Source organism: Mirounga angustirostris, unplaced genomic scaffold (assembly GCF_029215605.1).
Source record: "Mirounga angustirostris isolate CCGP_5_RB_7025 unplaced genomic scaffold, mMirAng1.0.hap1 SCAF_3, whole genome shotgun sequence".
In the NCBI taxonomy this organism is placed as follows: Eukaryota; Metazoa; Chordata; class Mammalia; order Carnivora; family Phocidae; genus Mirounga; species Mirounga angustirostris.
Genome location: NW_026991711.1, coordinates 112,812,600 through 112,825,342, shown reverse-complemented (window position 1 = coordinate 112,825,342; position 12,743 = coordinate 112,812,600).

Sequence of the window (12,743 nt, the reverse complement as noted above, 5' to 3'; positions counted from 1 at the left end):
TTAGACAAGTATTGAAGATGGTCACTCTTCGTTCTTGCTGCTTATGGAAACATGTAAGAGGAGAGAGACCAACTGAGGTAAGAAATGTTAAGTAAATGGAAATGAGGACATGGGACCTCTGCAAAGCTTCAGGGCACTGTCTTTCAGGCATCTCAGCAGGACCAAAGATAGAAGATTCTCTGGAAAGAATATGTGAGTGTGGCTTTTGCTCTAATGGAGTGGACTTGAATTTTGTTTCTGATTTCCATCACTTTAATTTAAGTTTTATAAGTTAATGTAATCAATTATTTTTGAATGACCCTTCTTATAGAAAAAAAAAAAAAAAGTTGTATGAAATGTTATAACTGGTCCAGAATAGGAATCTAGGGGTAGACCATAGAAAGACAGTCTCTACATTTTATCTGATCACCCTCATCATCCCTAACTTTCCATTAAGAACCCTGTATCTATTAGTCATAAATTTGTATGCGTTCCTTTAAGACCTATTTATATTTTAATCCACTACCTTCTCATCATAATGAGTCCTTTATGCATTTTACTTACAGCATACATTTATACTACTTTTAATTTGTTCTCCCATCTACAATCCTTTCTTTAAGGGTCAAAGGATGCAAAAATCAGAACTGTATATGGACTAAAAATGCATGGCCTTATTTTCAGTTTAAAATCTGCAAGCTTGGTTTAAATAATACTTATTATTGATATGACGATGAAAACTTTTTAAATGCATCAGGGATTTCCCAGAAAAAGATACATTAAACCTTTGGGTACCAAATAATCTGATGTTATTCTTTCTTGCATGCATATAGTTGTACACTCCAGTGGCTACTTTATTTACATTACACAGGAGAGTGCCATTTAAGCCATAAGTACAACTCTACATAATTCAACTTAGTTTAAACATCTTGCTAGAGGAATTGTAATCAAATTTAGCTTCAGGACATACTGTAGACTAATACAAAATCTCTATATGCACAGTTAAGATTATACTACAAATGTGGTTCCTATTTCATTATTTGATGAATGGTATGTCACAAAGTGTTATGTGATTCCATAATAAAAGATGCTATTATAATGCCTCTGCCCAGAAGGACAATGTTAATCTTGCCGAGAGGACTTGAACTCTCAAATTCTAGAGTTAAGTAAGTTGCTTGAGGCCTCGTTCTTGTGAGTTCTTGGAGTGGAAGAAAATCTATATGGGCACCCAAATCAGGTCTCCCAACTGTATTAGGATTCCAAAAGCATGCTTTCTAGAAGTTACATCACTTATGTCAAATATTACTTTAAAATACATATACACTTAGATGTCTTTAAACCATTAAAGCAGCTATTCCTATCAAACTCAGCAAAAAATTCCACTTATGAACAAATAAGTGTAGTAGTTTAGATTTAAGCAGCAGTGATGTGTACACAACCCAACCACAAATTACTTTCAAATAATGAACTTCCTCCTTGACCCGTCTCAATTCCATTAAAGCTTTTTAAGAAAAAGCATTATCTCCACAAGTGTACACAGTTCAAAATAAAAAATCTGGGAGCCATAAAATAAATTAATTGATTGGATTATATCATTGGCATTTTGTACTTGAACAGATGAACTACCTAATAGATATGCTTCATTGGAAGAAAAATTCCATCCGCAATCCACGTGTATCCTGGAACATGATGTAGCTGGGATAATGGTGACCACGTGTGGTTAATAAATAAAAAGTGTGGGTCTCCAAATTAGAGGACACCTTGAATGCAAACTTAATTTTTACTCTTTCTTAAACTAAAATTACATTTTTATTTTATTGATTTGTAAAGAAGAGAGCTTAGTATTTGTATTTGTATAGTATTTGTGAAGAAGATTAATATAGGTCCTCATTTTAAAGAGATCATCCCCTAATTCTGTGTAACAGTATTAGTAGTATGGTAAGTAATGTTTGTCTAACCTATCAGAACAAAATGAAGCTTCACATGTTTTTTATTTTTTGCATTATTTACATCATAAACTTATGTATGTAATATATAATATGAACATCAAAGCTTTGACATTTCTGAAAACTTGGGGACTCAAAACAAGAAACAGAATAATTGTTGGAATAGCAATTCTGAGATGAAAAATCATGATTGACTAAAAGAGGGCATTAGAATGAAAGTATTTAACAATGGCACCACTATTGTGATGCTATTAATAATAGACAATTGGGACAGAGTTCATAATGACTTAATCCCTAGTCCATTAACTTTTATGAATTTAATAAAAATCTATTAAAATGAAAATATGCCACATTGAAATTACCAAGCTTGGATATGCTTATTTTTGATGAGTTTCTAGAACGCATTCTGGTATGAATTTCCACCATCTAAGTGAACTGTGAAACAAATTGCTTTATTTACCATTATCCTAGATTTTGTTTTAGCTTGTCTCTTTTATTTATTCATAGAAACCAATATGCAATATAACAAAACAAAGTATTATAGAAATTTCAAATTATTTTCACTGAATTTGCAGAAAACCAGCTATTGTTTAATGAACCCTGATCCTGCAGTTACTGATGGTTAAAACAAGAAATTAGAAATAAATAACTGTTTTTCTCTTCCTCATTTGAAAGTACTTGGCATTTTGCTACTGTAAAAACCATAAGGCCCAGCATATATTTTCAAATGATTTTGTAATGTACTGAGAAAGCTATCCAGACACATTAGAATGATTGGTTGTTGTTTAGAGAAAATTGTGATCAGAGCTATTGTCTTCCAAGCTAAAAATATATATATAATAAATAAGCTGGATTAGCAGCATCTATGCTGGGAGAACAACATCCCTAGCACATTCCCTGGTCCTTTTACATTAAGCAGTTGTCCTTAATTATACTGGTGCTTTTACCCAGAAATAGTAGATCTTTCATTTTCTCTGAGCATGGTATAAAGTGTCTTGTCCTGACTTTCTACGTATGTAGATTTAATTTTTAACACCCCCAATTTGAAATTTTTCACTTGCTTCGGCACATTTACACTAGTTTTGTATGTCCATCTCTAAAAGTTTACTTCACTGCCTTTGTATCATTCTATCCAAAATACACATATTTACTGTGAATTATTTTTTACGTGGAAGTTTAGCATTGATTTCTCCAGAATAAAACGTTAAGAAAAGTAACATCTTAAATTCAGCATGATTTGGATGAGGTGATACATTCTATTATCAACTTTGTTCATTAAAATGATCTTACTTGCTTTCAGAATAGCCTCAATACACATGAAGTTTCAGTATATAGTTTCTGAGGAGTGTAAATGCCTATGCATTTAACTGGGAAAGGAACATGTACAGGAAAGGAAAAAGAGTGTGGCTTATTTTGTTTAGAAAAAAAAAATAAGACATTTTCTCATTTAGCTTAAAGGGTGTTCTTAAATTAAGAAAATTTGTTTCTAAAGAAATGGTGCAAATGATGAGCTGGAAAAAAAGTATTTTTTCCCCCAGCTCCATGGGTTGATGTTCTAGGATCTTTAGAAATGTAAATATTTAAGTGAGAATACATATCACCACAGGGTATTTTAACTGTCACACTGAAGGATGATAGTAAACTTAGCAAGTAAAGATGTAAGCAATAAAACGAGAAAATGTCTTGGCTGAACATAATAATAATAATAATAATAATAATAATAATAATAATAATCACAATAATAAAGGAAGAATCAGCAACAACAAGGGCTGTAGTGACTAACACTGATTTAAGACCTATTATTTGGCAGGCGAAAGAAAAGACAATCTCTCCATCATTTTATTAAAACATTATAAAATAACCTATGAAATGTGAACAAATTCCCAAGATACACCATGCCTAGTTTAGAACGGCAAATTATCTAAGTGACTAGGTTCCTACATTTCTCACAGGGAGTGAGAAAGGGTCAGAAAGACTTATGAAGTTTGGTAAATTTAGTACTAAAAGAGAAGAGCAGATGACCAATGGGTCTTCAGTTGCTCCTTTAGAATATAAAGGGAACTATATTATGGAGTATGCTTACAAGACAATATTAAGATTCTGCAACATTTATGACAAGGACTCTCTGAGGTCTGTGATTTTTTTTTTTTTTTTGAGAGAGAGAAGGAGAGAGTGCATGACTAGTGGGGAGTGGTAGAGGGAGAGAGTCTCAAGCAGACTCCCCACTGAGTATGGAGCTTATGTGGGACTGGATCTCCCGACCCTGAGATCATGACCCTGAGATCATGACCTGAGCCAAATCAAGAGTCCACACTTAACCAACTGATGCACCCATGCATCCAGGTCTGTGACCTTATATGTAACATTCTATATATGTGTACTTTTTCAGAAAAGTATGTTATCAATTTTTACAATCATTTTTATCTGCAATAGAATCTCCCCCCCTTTTTTATTATGTTAATCACCATACATTACATCATTAGTTTTTGATGTAGTGTTCCATGATTCTCCCTCCCCTTTTAAAACATTGTTTGTTTATTTATTTATTTACTTTTTAGTAAAATCTGATATGTTCACAAAAGTAAGGAAGCTGGGAACTGGAAACATTGCTTCCGCATTTGGTCTGCACTTGGGATAAATCCCAAAGGCCAAAATGTAATGTTGTGCCCACTGAAGAAAGAGAACACAAGGCTTGATAAGATCGCTAGAGATTTTGGTAGAAGAAACTTGGATAATGTTGCCCTCCCGTAGGTAGGTACTAATACGTGCATTTCTTGATTAGAAAATTAAATTGCTTTGAAGAAACAGCTACTAAGAAGCAAAAATGGGATTTGGATCTTGTTTTCTGCTATACAATACAACTGTAAGAGAGTACAACCAGGTGAAATGTCTCTGATCCATGAATAACATGACAATGCAAAGGGCAAAGAGTGCAAGAAGGAAGTAATGTAGGAAATGCCTAGTTGAAGACATTGGCAAGTAGCTTCAAATTGTTTTGGCTCAATTCATGTTAAGGAATAGCATGCTGTGATTTTAAACTCTAATGTTAAAACAATTTTAGAAATATAAATATACAGTTATAGTACAATTATAAATCTAATAAAATCTCTATTGTTACTAGAACTTACCTAATTGGAAAGTAGATTTTAATTGCATTTTCAAAAAGATCCAAAGTGTAATGAACTCAACGTGGGGACTAATTCTTATTGTCTCAGTATATAGTCATATACTATTTTGAAATATAAAGCAGATTTTCATTTGGAAGATGACAGCTCCAATCTGTTGTTGAGTATCCTCTTTTATTTATTTACTAACAAGTCATTTTTTTCCACCCACAAAGGAAAATCCTTTAAGAATTAGTTCTACTGCTATATAAAGTTATCTTGAAAACTAACAGCATTACAAATCAGAGGCCCATGATTATGTTAGTTGTAATATTTATCCCTGAAGTAATTTAAACACCTTTCATAATATAAATCTTTATACACTATAGATCATTTAACAGCCATTAACACATCTTCCATCTTAAGTCAAGTGTACCTACTAATAATGACTTAATTTTATTACTTAGACTTGGTTTTACATTATTGGCAATCTTATATGAAGTCTGTGCAGTTTAATATGTAAAGCTTCTGCAAAATATATTGGTAATCTCTTGATATATCATTTTGGGGCCACAATTTAATAAACAATCACATTTAGAATATAATAATTGTAAAATCTGCCTTTTGTAAGGCAAGATATAAAATAAAATGTTAATAAATCTAATTTAAAAGATTGAGTTAAAATGAATTTGTAACATTTAAAAATCACTTAAAGCAGTGAACTCACTGTGAGTACATACAATAGAACTGAATATATATATATTTCAAGTATTTACACAAACACACACAAATGCATTGTTGTCAGAAATACAAGAATAATTATATCAAGAAGAGTCCTCAGAAATTTAAAATTAGCCTTCTTAGGCTTGTACTGATTTACTTAGTCAAAGGAAATCCTACATTGAGCAAAAGCTCAGTGTGAAATATACCATAGGTTGCTCAAGGTTTATTTCATTTTTACTGATATAATTTTAGAGTGTAGAATTTAAAAAGTAAGCTTATTCTAAACACTATATTTAATTGATAATTCTTTAACTTGATTTCACTTCTGGTTGCTTCATTATCTGTGGGAAATTGAGTGAATAAAACTCCTAACATGATGAAACATTGTATGAGGATTTCCATTTTATGCCTCAGTTTTCTTCTCTTTATCCAGTGATCAAAATACTAACAACCATATAGGTCTATTGCAAAGATTAAATTTATTATTAAGTGTTTCAGTTTTAATGTTATTTTGATATAGTTGTAATAATGTAATTTCCAGAAGAATAATGTAATTTCCAACTGTTATTTGATATTATATAGAAATGCAATAGATTATTATTTTCAACCTTTTATTTGGTTTCTTTACAAAATTTGTTTTTGTTCCAGTAGCTATTATGTAAATTCTTTAGGAGGTTTTTGTAGATTTCTTGGGACTTTCTATTTTCCTGCTCATGTAGCCTGCAAATAAAGAATGTTTTATTTCTTATTTTCCAAACTGAATGCCATTTATATCGTTTTCTTGACTACTTGAAATCAGCAGGACATTACTACATTGTAGAATAGAAGTGGTGAGAGTTGGTATCCTTGCCTTGTTCCAGATTTTAAGAAGAATGTATTCAATGATATCAACTCAAGTTTTTGTTTTTTACTTTTTGTTTTTTTATAAATAGCCTTTATTAGATTGAGGGACTTTCTTGCATTTCTAGTTTGCTGGAAGTTTTTATTATGAATGGATGTGGAATAGTTCAAATGTTTTTTCTGCATCATTTGAGATGATTGTATTACTTTCCCCTTTATTCTGTTCATTTGGTGAATTATACTGATTGATTTTCAAACAGTATGATATCCTTGCATTTCTTGCATAAACCATTCTTATCCATGGTTTGTTGTTTTGTATGTAGGTAAAATCATATGTAAATCGATTTCACTAGAATATTTGGAGAATTTTAGCAAACTGAAATTTTTATCTTTTCTATGTTTGTTTATCTTGGTCTGAGATTATTTTTCTTGTAATATCTTTGTCTAGTTTTGATATCAAGATTTTTATGATAAATTGAGTATATTTGAGCATTTTATATTATCTTCAATATTGATTTAGTTAGACTTTCATTTATTTATTTTTATAGTGTAGACATAGGAAAACTGGAAATTTACAAGAGTAGGGTGACTATAGTCATAGAAACTCACACTTTCTGGCACTGCAGCCCAAGTATTTGCATGTATGAGTAGATCTAGACAAGATAGTATAAAACTCAATTAGAATGAGCATTAGGTGGGGTGCCTTGGTGGCGTAGTTGGTTAGGTGTCCACTCTTGGTTTCTGCTCAGGTCGTAATCTCCAGGTTGTGATCTTGGGGTTATGAGATCGAGCCCCATGTCGGTCTCTGTGCTGAGCACGGAGTCTGTTTAGAGTTTCTCCTTCTCCCTCTGCCCGCCACCAAACAAGTAAGTACATTAAAAAAAAAAAAAAAAAAGAATGAACATCAGGAAAAAATCAGCAGTGAAGCTTTAGTCTCACTTCTCATTCTGAACTGCAAGAGAGACAATGAAATAAGGTGACCTACTCTCCAGTGGGATAGCAATAGCTGGTATTTTGCATACAGATTTTGCATACTTTGGCATGATAAAAATCGATCACAAGTTTAGTGGTCTACATAAGATGGTGGTAATCCTGACAAGATAAGGGGACAAGGCAAAAGTGAGGTTTCTGTTGAGGAAGCTATGGACTACAATAACGTTTTTTTCAGTCAACAAAGGCAAGATTCAAGATCATCAGTCATTGAAGCTGAAAGAGACCTGTCATACCTTGTAGGAGAACCAGTGACTGTGATAGCCAAACTACACTCAGCAAAGATGGGGTCTGAGAATCAATGGTCTTCTTCAACAATGCTGTTTCTCTGACGCTAGAACAATATATTATCCCCTATCTTCCATCTCAGGAGTTTAACTCCTACCAGGAATAAACAAGAGAAGAAAGAAGGTGAAGAATTTCAGAAAGACTATCTAACAAAACAAACAAACAAACAAAAAAGAAACAAAACTGATTCATGATAACTAAGAATAATAAGTAAATTTGGATGAGAAGTCACATTAGTTAGACTGAGCATCTAACACATAGGATAAATGGTCTTCTCAAGACAGATTATGGCCTCAAGTGTAAAAATGAGCTCAACTTTACGAAATAACAATTCTTTTCACATCTGTGCAGCAGTTTGTAAATAATGACAGTTTTACATGTAGAATCAAGATATTCTTAACCTCATTCAGTATAAAGATATTTTTCTTAAAATAACCTATACTCCATACTCTCTTCAACTCTCAGGTTATGTTCTAAAATATGTTTCATACCCCCTCCAAGGTAAATAGTAATAAGAGGGGAAGTAATTCACAGTAATCTAGATTATTCAGTCATAAAATGGAACATCTGAAAAACTGACTCGCTAAGCAATTATCATATGTATTTTTGCATAGCAGGCAGTCCTCTAACTTACAAACAGATTGAGTTCCAAAAGTTCATTTACTACCAGGTTTGTAGAACTCAGAACATATTTTCCCTCTAGGAACAATGTTGGATGTGGTAGTTAGGTTATTACACAAGACCAAAAGCCTATCAAATCCATAATAGTTAAATTTAGTTTAATAAATGTTCACTGAGCACTTATGGTAGGCACTGCTTGTGTTAGGCTCTGAGGATACAACGATTCACAACCTTTCATTCAAAGATCCAAGATTTATCTGAATTATTCATATATGTTTTCAATAGATAAATACTTATCGAGCACCTACCTTAGACACTGAAGGTATAATATAAGCAAGATACGGATTTTCTTTCAAACAGCATGCTTTGAAGTAGAGGGAGAACACATACCCACTTGACAAAGTTATGTATTGCTAAAGTGGTGTCATAAGGAAGGCTCTGGATGCTGTAAGTGTTAATAAGAGGGGACGTTCGGTGGATGATTTCTCAGGAGAAAGCTGACATAAAGAATTACTGGGGTTTACCTAAATGAATCTGTGGGAAGAGTGGGAGGAGAAAGATTTCCTGGCATGAATAGAAGTCCTTAGGGGAGATAATACATTTAGAGGAGTTCCAGCAGTTATGCATCTTGGGTTGACTTACACATAAGTAATGAACAAATTGATGAAATATACATAAGTTAGGGATTGCCTGATAATTAAGTTATGTTGCATAAGTACTTTAAAAAATCTAGCTGAATTGAAAAGTATTCCAATTAGGCATCCAATTATATTTCCAGTAAAAAATATGGTTCATAATGGTTTGCTAAAAGTCCTGGTCCAATACATGGGAATAATTGGAAGGTTTTTTGTCTTTTTTGTTGTTGTTGTTATTTTATTCCTGAATAGAACCTATTGTGAATGAGCCATGATTTCACTGCCAGATAGAGTCGAGGCTGTGCACTATGTTGTGTCTATGATGATCGATTTGCTGATACTGTATACTTCATATATTAGATTGTACAGCAATGCCCCCACAGTGAATCACAATTTCCGGTGTTCATAGCCTTCTGACCCTGACTCTGGACTTGGCCCTAGGACTAACTTTGGCCAATAGGTCATTAGCAAACCAGACACAAGTAGAAATTTGACAGGCAATGACAGTGTGGGAGTCGTCCTCACTTGCTGCTGAAAATTCTTCTCCTGTCAGGTAAATAAGCCTAGGTTGGCCTAGTATAAACATGTAGTCTAACCAATAGCTAGCCAACTGCCACAGACATGTATGAAGCCATCTTAGAACACAAAGTCTCATTCGAGTTGCTGAGTAACTGGGCTTCTTGAAGGGCTCAGAAGACAGCAGCATTATAGGCCAACGGAGTCCTGCACAAGATGCTGACCCACATGATTATGAAACGGCAGTTGCTTTAGGCCACCATGTCCTGGCATGATTAGTTATAGAGAAGCAAACAACTGATGATGTTCACAAAAATATTTGGAGAAATCAAATAATCCATTTTTCAGAATGCAAGTGTTTATGGATTCACAAGAGATCTTGTGCACCACTAATACAATCTCTGTTTTCTGCTCTAGTGTGAAATTCCTTAAAACTTGAGGAAGTTAGGAAGTCATATTGTCACACCATTTACATCTTCATCCACTCACCCTTCCATTCATTAACTTCACAACATTTATTGAAGAGCCATCACAAGTCAGATACTAGTTGCTTTGTATGCAAAGGTAGCTAAGACATAGCATCTCTGTCCTCAGGTCTTTTCTTCCATCAAAGAAGAAATGCAGACAGGTAGATATGCATTCATTACTACAAGGTTAAAAAGGTTTTGGGAGATATGGGATCCCCTGGGACAAAGGCTTCCAGAAATGACTTCCTAGAAAAAGAAATATATCTGCTAGGCTTGCCTCCGGAGTCTAAACTTAGAAACATTTATAAGTGTAGCTTAGATCATCGTTAAATTACTGTGTTCTAAGTAGCAACTCTAAATTACTATGGTATTTTAGTTTCTAATGTTAATAGTGTGGAGATGAAATTGAAGTTATCTCTATGTCTTTACTCATCAGGCTTGGATCTGGGGCGTTCAAAAAATTCTCAGGATTTCTTCAAAAGACCCATGTTAAAACTCAGACTGCTCTAATGTGTTAAAATTACTATATAGAATGCTACATATGTCCTGACCCTCTTTACTTCCCAGATATAAAATCTTTTACAGAAGCCTGAATTCATGATAACAAACCAAACTCAGCAAATCAGTGGAAGAGGACCTACTTGAAATAGTTATGCCAGACACAGTGAGACCCAAACTTTCTCTTGTATTGAGCTTGCCAATAATAAACTATAATCAAATTTGTACTGCAATCATGGGAAAAAGGTGGATTCCATCCATGTTCTTAGTCTCCTTGGACTACTTTCAACCAATAGGTTTCACTTTGTTCATTCATGTGCAATATCCATGTCTTTGCCAAAATGTACATAATGACCTTCCCAATTTTCAATAGCATGTAATCATCATAGGCTTAAAGAACCTCTCATGCCACATTATCATCATGTTTATTTTGTAATGCTCCTTCAATAGAAATTTAAGATTTTGCATATGCATCTTCTTAAAGAAATCCCTTTTTAATAGGAACAGTTCTATAAGACATGGAAGTATATTCTATCAATTTACAGACACATTTTAAGAATAACTTCCAGGATATGTATATATGTGTGTGTGGGTGTTCTAAAAAACCTCAAACAAGATCAGAGTATGTATAAATATGTTGCATGCATATTCATTTTACCAGTTGTGTACAGATAGAAGAATACCTATTTATGTGTAGAAACACAGAGACATTGCACTCGTTATTACCCGAACAAAAATAAGTAGAGCTTGTATGTTTAAATATCTCATGTTTACCTGTTACAGAATTCAAATTCTGAGGTCATTTATGCCCTTGAAACCACTTTTCAGGTTTTCCACTGTGTAAGTAAATACCAGCCACAATTTTCACCAATCCACGATCTTTCTTCTTAATTCTAAGTTCAACATCTATGTCTATCCAAACCCTCCCTCAGACATCATAAATGGCTGTGTGTTTGAGAGACAGAGAGAGAGATTGATAATCAGTAACCAGAAGGCTGGAAAAAGAAGATGTGATTGAAATAGACAACAATAAGTTAATGTCATTGGCATATATCTCCATCACCTTTTCAACAAATAATGTTGGGATAATGGACAGCAACATGAAAAAATAGGAACCACAACCGAAACTTGATTTCTTTTTTTTTTTTTTTTTAAAGATTTATTTATTTATTTATTTGAGAGAGCAAGAATGAGAGAGAGAGAGAGAGCACATGAGAGGGGGGAGGGTCAGAGGGAGAAGCAGACTCCCTGCCGAGCAGGGAGCCTGATGCGGGGCTCAATCCCGGGACTGCAGGATCATGACCTGAGCCGAAGGCAGTCGCTTAACCAACTGAGCCACCCAGGCGCCCCAGAAACTTGATTTCTTATACAAAAATTAGTTCATTATGGCTCATAGATATAAATAAATGTACAATAAAAATCTATAAAACTCTTAGAAGAAAACAAGCAGAAATCTTCATGACCAGGTAAATAATTTTCTAATGTGGCACCGAAATGATGTTCCTTTAAAAAGTTGGTAAATTGGGCTTTATAAAAATTGAAAACATTGCTCTGTAAAAGACACTGAGATAATGAAGAGGCAACTACAGACTGATGGAATTAAATATCCAATAAAAGTCTTGTATTAAGAATATACAAACGGCTCTCAAAACACAATAGTAAGAAACACAAGTCAAATTAAAAAACTACCAAGAAGCATGAGCATTTTAATAAAAAGGCTATACTGATAGCAAATAAGAACATACATAAGAATATGCCATATTGTTAGGGAATAAGGAAATGCAATTAAAACCCTGATGAAATATTACTATATTCCTCTTTATATAGCTAAAATTAAGAAATAAAATCAAGTTATGGTGAGGATGTGGAGCAACTGGAACTCCCCATACATTGCTGGTAGAGAAGACAAAATATTAAAAGACAAACTAGAAAATAATACGCCAGTTGACTTTCTTTTCATGGAAATTTTTTTCTTCCTAGATTTGTGAATTCCTTAGGATTCCCTGATATCTTGCTTTCTGCTTATGCTCTGAGCCCCAAGCCACCTTGGAATTGGAAAATATCCTGAGATAAAACATAGTGGATAATGTATTCATCTCCATGCAAAAAAAAAAAAATTACTTATTTCATGAATTATTG